Below are 8,114 nucleotides of genomic sequence, written 5' to 3' on the forward strand. Positions count from 1 at the left end.
GCCTTTTAAGTTTCTTTGATCTACTTCTAAGCCTAAGGCCGTGGTGATTATTCGGTATCTTATTACAGTTTTTTACAGTTATTACGTAACTGCACGCAACATTGTCAAGTGTACTTTACATTTTTTCACAGTTATTAATTCTAAACATAGTCACGATGATCAGCTTTTAAGTAGCAACTTTGAGAGGTATAATAACAAAAGTCAGGAGCTAACGCAGTCCGTACGTTATCTGACAAGAAAAAAGGCAAAACAAATAATTAACATTAAGAAACTGTTCTTTCAATGCTACAAGAAGACTGATTAATACTGACTGACCCCGAACTGTCATAGGAGTTTACACGTTGACTGTCGGATGTGGAGTGACTAAAACATAATACCTATACTCCTTAACTGCGCACCCACGACTGACATGCAACTGAGCATGTTGAATACCGAGTACGCCTTTGTGCATGACGCCTATATAAAGATACATGTAGTACAGGAATTATCAATATGATGAAACAGACAGTAATTGTATCTTCTCCTGCTTTGGGCATGGATGTATGTGATGCCTTCAGGTTTAAGTATTTCTAATTTCTAGGGGACTGATGACCTCAGAAGTTAAGTCTCATAGTGCTCAGAGCCATTTTTTTTTGTATTTTCAATAATAATTTAAAAGAGAGGAATAATAGGTAATACGAATGGAGATTAGACAGTGGGCTAACTTGGTTTAACTATAAGCTGTATAGTCAAACAATGGCTGAAATGTATGTATTGTTCAATGAGAGGGTTGTTTGAACATACACTGAGAATTCTAAAATCCACCAAGAATTTTCTGAAAAGTTAAATGTTCTAATTTGAATATTTAGTTGGATAACATATTACTTTCGTAAAAGTGTATATTTTTTTGGAAACAGGAAAGTTGGGGCTGGACAACTATACCACTGGACGTTTGAAAGGATTACATTTTAATGATTCCAACATATTGGAAAGCAATAACTATGGATAGGAATAACTTTTGAAATGAGACAGTAAAATGTTTATTTGTAAGAGGGGAAGGAGGCCTTTCAAGTAAGGTGCGTAATCCTGAAACAAACAATTAATAGCGAGGTTTAATTTTGAAGTGCACGTGGTTTTAGTGAAAACCAAATTTTCAATTTTCATGAAAGGAAATGTTTCCTCAAAATCTAGTTATAGTATTATAATCAAAGATCTGAAAACATTACAATGAATAATAAAACTCAACAATATATTTGTACATTGTGGATAAGAATTTAGCAATTTCAGGTACTCATACTACGAGAGGTGTTCCATAAGTAATGCAACACATTCATTAACTCGTCCAATTTCGGTTAAAAATGCAGAATTTGTTGTGGGAAACCGTGAAATATACCCCTTTAAGCCCTTATAGTTTCATGAAGTTTCGATAGGTGGCATCGCTGTAAGTAGCATTCAAAACGACGTCTGTACGGAGGTGCGTCCCGAAGAGACAGTTGTCACTGAGTATCTTCTGGCTGAAAACAAGAGTATCGTAGATATTTATAAGCACTTGCAGAATATCTATGGAGACCTGGCAGTCGACAAAAGCACGGTGAGTCGTTGGATAATGTCTGTCACCATGGCAACAAGGTCGCGCGAACCTGTCCGATCTCCTGCATGCCGGCCGGCCACAAAGACCTGTGGTCTTGCAACTTTGGAATGTGCGGACACTCTCATTCGTGGTGACTGACGGATCACAATCAAACACCTCGCTGCTCAACTGGACGCTGAGTTCCTCGCCGTTTAACAGAAGACCACAAAGCGCAACGAAGAACCGTCTGTGCGGAACTTCTTGTGCGTTACGTGGCTGATCGTGACAACTGTCGAACATCGTCATAGGCGATGAAACATGGGTTCATCACATCTAACCGGTAACGAAACAGCTATCCATGGAGTGGCGGCACACCGTAACTCCGAAGAAACAGTTCGAAGCCGCACCCCAGCCGGTAAAGTCAAGGCTGGTACTCTGAAGGCATTATTCTGTATAATGTCCACCCTCATGGTGCAACGATCAACTCTTAAGTGTACTGTTGTACCCTCAGTAAATTGAAGAAAACGGTAGAGCGGGTTGGTAGCCACGAAAATGCAAACAAACTTCTCTATCTCTATGATAACGCAAGGCGTCCCACGAGTCTGAGTATCCAAGAGGAGCTCACAAAACTTCACTGGACTGTTCTCCCTCGCCCACCCTACACCCTGGATCTCGCGACTTCCATCTGTTTGGCCCAATGAAGGAGGCACTCCGCGGGAAGCAGGACGTTGACCATCGTGGGGTTGCAGTAGAGTTGTACAATACGGGCCCTACCACCAAGGCGGTATAAGGCCGCCGCACTAAACGAAGATAATCTTATAAAAAAAGGTTTTGTAGTAAAAAAAATGGGGAATAATATGATGTATTGGAATCCCGAATAAATCTTTCCTTTCCTCCAGAATGTCGCATTACTTATTGAACATCCCTCGATACGGGATTGTCCATTGATCGTGACCAGGCCAAATATCTCACGAAATATGCATCAAACGAAAAAACTACAAAGAACGAAATTTGTCTATCTTGAAGGGGGAAACCAGATGGCGCTATGGTTGACCCGTTAGATGACGCTGCCATAGGTCAAACAGATTTCAACTGCGGTTTTTTTAAAATAGGAACCCCCATTTTTATTATATATTCGTGTAGTACGTAAAGAAATATGAATGTTTTAGTTGCACCACTTTTTTCGCTTCGTGATAGATGGCTCTGTAATAGTCACAAACATATCGCTCACAATTTTAGACGAACAATTGGTAACAGGTAGGTTTTTTAAATTAAAATACAGAACGTAGGTACGTTTCAACATTTTATTTCGGTTGTTCCAAAGTGATACATGTACCTTTGTGAACTTTTTATTGCTGAGAACGCATGCTGTTACAGCGTGATTACCTGTAAATACCACATTAATGCAATAAATACTCAAAATGATGTCCGTCAACCTCAATGCATTTGGCAATACGTGTAACTACATTCCTCTCAACAGCGAGTAGTTCGCCTTCCGTAATGTCCGCACATGCATTGAGAATGCGCTGACGCATGTCGTCAGGCGTTGTCGGTGGATCACGATAGCAAATATCCCTCAACTTTGCCCAAAGAAAGAAATCCGGGGATGTCAGATCCGGTGAATGTGCGGGCCATGGTAAGGTGCTTCCACGACCAATCCACCTGTCATGAAATACGCTATTCAATACCGCTTCAACCGCACGCGCACGATGTGCTGGGTATCTATCATGTGGAAGTACATCGCCATTCCGTCATGCAGTGAAACATTTTGTACTAACATCGGTAGAACATTACGTAGGAAATCAGTATACATTGCACCATTTAGATTGTCATCGATAAAATGGGCGCCAATTATACTTTCTTCCATAATGCCGCACCATACGTTAACCCGTCAACGTCGCTGATGTTCCACTTGTCGCAGCCATCGTGGATTTTCCGTTGCCCAATAGTGCATACTATGACGGTTTACGTTACCGCTGTTGCTGAATGACGCTTTGTCGCTAAATAGAACGCGTGCAAAAAATCTGTCATCGACCCGTAATTTCTCTTGTGCATAGTGGCAGAACTGTACACGACGTTCAAAGTCGTCGCCATGCAATTCCTGGTGCATAGAAATATGGTACGCGTGCAATCGATGTTGATGTAGCGGACAGCAGCTAAAACACATACTTGGGCTTCATCATTTTCACATGTGTCTGAACACTTCCTGTTTCCTTAAATAACGGAACTATCCGGCGAACGGTCCGAACGCTTGGATTATGTCGTCCAGGATACCGAGCAGCATACATAGCACACGCCCGTTGATCATTTTGATCACAATAGTCGTACATCAACACGATATCGACCTTTTCCACAATTGGTAAACGGTCCATTTTAACACGGGTAATGTATCATGAAGCAAATACCGCCCGCACTGGCGGAATGTTACGTGATACCACGTACTTATACGTTTGTGACTATTACAGTGCCATCTATCACAAAGCGAAAAAAGTGGTCCAACTAAAACATTCATATTTCTTTACGTACTTCACGAATATGTAATAAAAGATGGGGGGTTCCTATTTTAAAAAACGCAGTTGATATCCGCTTCACCAATGGCAGCGCCATCTAGAGGGCCAACCATAGCGCCATCTGGTTTCCCGCTTCAAGCTAGGCGAGTTTCGCTCTTTGTAGTTTTTTCGTTTGATGCTTATTTCGTGAGATATTTGGCCGGGTCACTGTATACTTTAAGTGCAGAATAGAAAGAACAAAAAATATTTATGGAGTGGTATTATGGCAATCTATGAGAAGCTACTGGTAGAAGGGAAGCCGTGAGGGCTGGTCGGTCTCAATTAACCAAATTAATTGAAGGATTAATTAAACTGATCAGTTAATTTTCCCCTCGACACCCTCTATTGGCGTGGAATCCAAAACGGTGGGAAACTGGAATTTTGGTGGTAAATTCGAATGTTCGCGGTAACTTCAGATGCTAATTACATTGTATTGCAGAGCACACAATAATGATAATTACGGATATTAAGGTGATACGAACAGATTATTTTTACAGGATGAGAGAACACTTAGAGGAAGTGTAGCCTAAGCTATGTTGTTGTATAGAATTTTCACAATAAGAATCAAGATTTTAAACATGGCTGCCGGCCGGAGTGGCCGAGCGGTTAAAGGCGCTACAGTCTGGAACCGCACGACCGCTACGGTCGCAGGTTCGAATCCTGCCTCGGGCATGGATGTGTGTGATGTCCTTAGGTTAGTTAGGTTTAAGTAGTTCTAAGTTCTCGGGGACTGATGACCACAGCAGTTAAGTCCCATAGTGCTCAGAGCCATTTGAACCATTTTTAAACATGGCTGCAGCAGCAACTGTTAAAATTCTTCACAATGAAAGGATGACAGCCAAAACCAGTTGCAGGATAAAATTTTTTATTAAAATTCTTGACCAAGGTTTCGGTACATATAAATATACCTTCATCAGAAGTAAAACTTCTAAAATTACATCATGCAATGGAGAATAATAAAACAATTATGCCAAAGGCGTCGTCAATAATTAAGACATCATCTCCATTTGTACAACATATGTAATGGGCACAGGGTCAAAGCGAACAGTTTAACACCATTACACAATAAGAATCAACAAGTAACGATACATCAGGTACATAAAAACCCGTGTATGCTCCGATTTCTTCTGTCTTAGGAAATAACACGCGTAGGAGGGAGGAATCTACATTTTGCGGGAGAGATATGAGATGTACGGACAACCACATCCCCACCTCATATGGGCTAAATTGGATGTTTTGAAACTCGGGACTCTATGCTGGGGGTGGAATTGCATACAGAATTTTACATCCAAGCCGCGTCGCACAGTGGGTCTGCAATCAGGGACACCTATCCGCAGCCAGTGGCAGGCATGGTCACGAGGGCTTGGCCGAGCAGAAGCCATGGATTGGCTTGTCTCTACAAGTCAGGTACACAGAAAGGCTCCAGCCAGTCGGCTCTTCAGGTACACAATATACTCGGTGGATGGCGCTGGCCTAGACTGGACGTGACTGGCCAGTGTTATCCCGCGTTTCTGTTGGCTAGGATGTGACTTGAGACTCGTAAGTAGGTATAAGTACGTTTGTTGCTACATGACTCCAGTACATTGGCAGCATGATTTATAAAAGCACTGGGTCGCTGTCCCAATATTATTACCCAGCTTTATGTTCATCCCAGCTGCTGTTCACTTGTAGATCGGCAGGAGGCTACTTCCCTGCACTTCAGTAATAGAGTGCTGTCTATTATTATTACCTGCCCTTCCCAATAGGGCTACTGGCCAGACTGGCTGGAGCAACTCTCTAGTGCTAGACTATCCTCTCTGCGGTCAACAGTCACTGATTCGAGTGGTTATAGCCACTCTCTAGCGCTAGATCAATGGTAACTACCACCTCTCAACTCCTATGTTTCACAGACAATTTTTTGAATTTCCCGCCAATAGCAGGAGGGGAGGGGAGTTACACCACACCAGTATTCTGAGTCGGCCATCTTGGTTTGATGCGTCACAGTTAGACAGAGCCAGTATTCCAAAGATGATGAAACAATGAGAGTAACCCTACAATCTTCCACACCACTGACACGTAAATTGACTTTTTATAAATAATAAATATGTTATTATTAATTATTGTTATTATTATTATGTCCTCTGCAATGTAATGTAATCAGAATTTGAATTTACCGCGAAAACTGGAATTTCCCTCCGTTTTGAATTTCCCAAGAGTCTGAATTTCCTGCCAGAAGGGGCAGGCAGAGAAGGCGTGAGTTAATTGATCAATTTAATTAATTAGTCAATTAATTTTGTATCAAAACTGCATCATAAACTCTTCTTTTACCTTCCAATCTTCAAAGGTCCCTGATTCGAGTCCTGGTCAGACACATAGGTTTGATCTCCCATAGGGGAGGAGTGGGGAAGACTGGGTATTTCCCAGAGAAGGGGGTTAATTAAGCCATCGATTAAATTAGTTAATTAATTTTATATCACTTTAATATCAAAACTACGCCAAAATCGACTTTATTCCCCTACTCATGGGTAGCTCACTGAGTAAGACCATTGCGCTCAAAATACAACGTTCTTGGTTCGAGTCCCGACCCAGCACACAATTATAATGTGCCGGGAAGTGTTACAAGGGTGCACAGTCCGCTGCAGAGCGAAAGTTTCATTCTAGAGAAGAAATTGCTTGCCCTTCACTAATGGTTGTGTCTAGAAGCGAATTTTTTAATCTTTGAGTCAATCTGCGATGAGACAACTTGTTCGATTGGGGAAAAACAGGATTACTTCAAAAAAATGGTTCAAATGGCTCGAAGCACTATGGGACTTAACATCTGAGGTCATCAGTCCCCTAGAACTTAGAACTACTTAAACCTAACTAATTTTAAGGACACCACACACATCCATGCCCGAGGCAGGATTCGAAGCTGCGACCGTAGCGGTCGCGCGGTTCCCGACTGCAGGGCCTGGAACCGCTCGGCCACCCCGGCCGGCAAACAGGATTACTATCTCGTTTCGTTTCCAAAGATAAATAAAGTTTTAACGAATTTTTAAAGTGTTTTGTGTTCTCTCTCTTTGTCTTACTACCACGAGCTCTCCAGTTTCGGATGGTTCTTTTCTCCCAGGCTACGGTAAGCAGAGCATCCGCGTCCACCAGCGCCTGCCTCCGCCTCTGAGACAGGGGGTGCGAGTACCGAGGCTGCACACCTGGGCTGCCGCAGGTGGGTGACGGGGCGGGGGGGGGAGGGGGGGGAGTGTGGAGGGGGTGTATTCCGCCGTGTTCGTGGTTCGCCTCCCTGAGGCGGGGTTCCTCCTCCCCGTCACCGCTCACGCCTCCCTTCCCACAGCCACCCGCCCCCACTGCAGGACTAACCGCTCGGCCCGGAAATAGAATCGGGCGGCAGCGCGCGACGCCCAAATTGCCGAAATACGGGGAGGAAGCCTCTAGACGCGGGGCCGGCCGATGCGCCACGTAGCGGTTCGCTACAGAGCACAGCACAGCCTACCAGATGCCGCAGTAAATCCTCCACGTGGACGCCGACCCACACCGACCTGCTGCCCCAGTTAGCCTCGCTACCTTCTCACTCGCAAGATCCGAAATAATAACCAACGAACCACCCTCTACCAGTCACGTCAAACAAACGTGTATGCACGCACCAGTCTAGTGGCCACCTGAAGATCGAGACCATTTACGTTAGACCAGAGCTGTCATAACACGGATGATCTCTAAAGGAGGTACAGTATCTGCTCAACAGCGTCCGGACACCCATCGCTAGACAATGCCTGTTGTTGTTGCGGTCTTCTGTCCGAAGATCGGTTTGATGCAGCTCCCCACGCTATTCTATCTTGTGCGAGCCTCTTTATCTCCGGATAACTACTGTAACCAACATCCTTTCCTTCTAGGCGCTACAGTCTGGAACCGCCCGACCGCTACGGTCGCAAGTTCGAATCCTGCCTCGGGCATGGATGTGTGTGATGTCCTCAGGTTAGTTAGGTTTAAGTAGTTCTAAGTTCTAGGGGACTGATGACCTCAGCAGTTAAGTCCCATAGTGC

This window comes from Schistocerca americana, chromosome 6 (genome assembly GCF_021461395.2).
Source record: "Schistocerca americana isolate TAMUIC-IGC-003095 chromosome 6, iqSchAmer2.1, whole genome shotgun sequence".
Classification (NCBI taxonomy): Eukaryota; Metazoa; Arthropoda; class Insecta; order Orthoptera; family Acrididae; genus Schistocerca; species Schistocerca americana.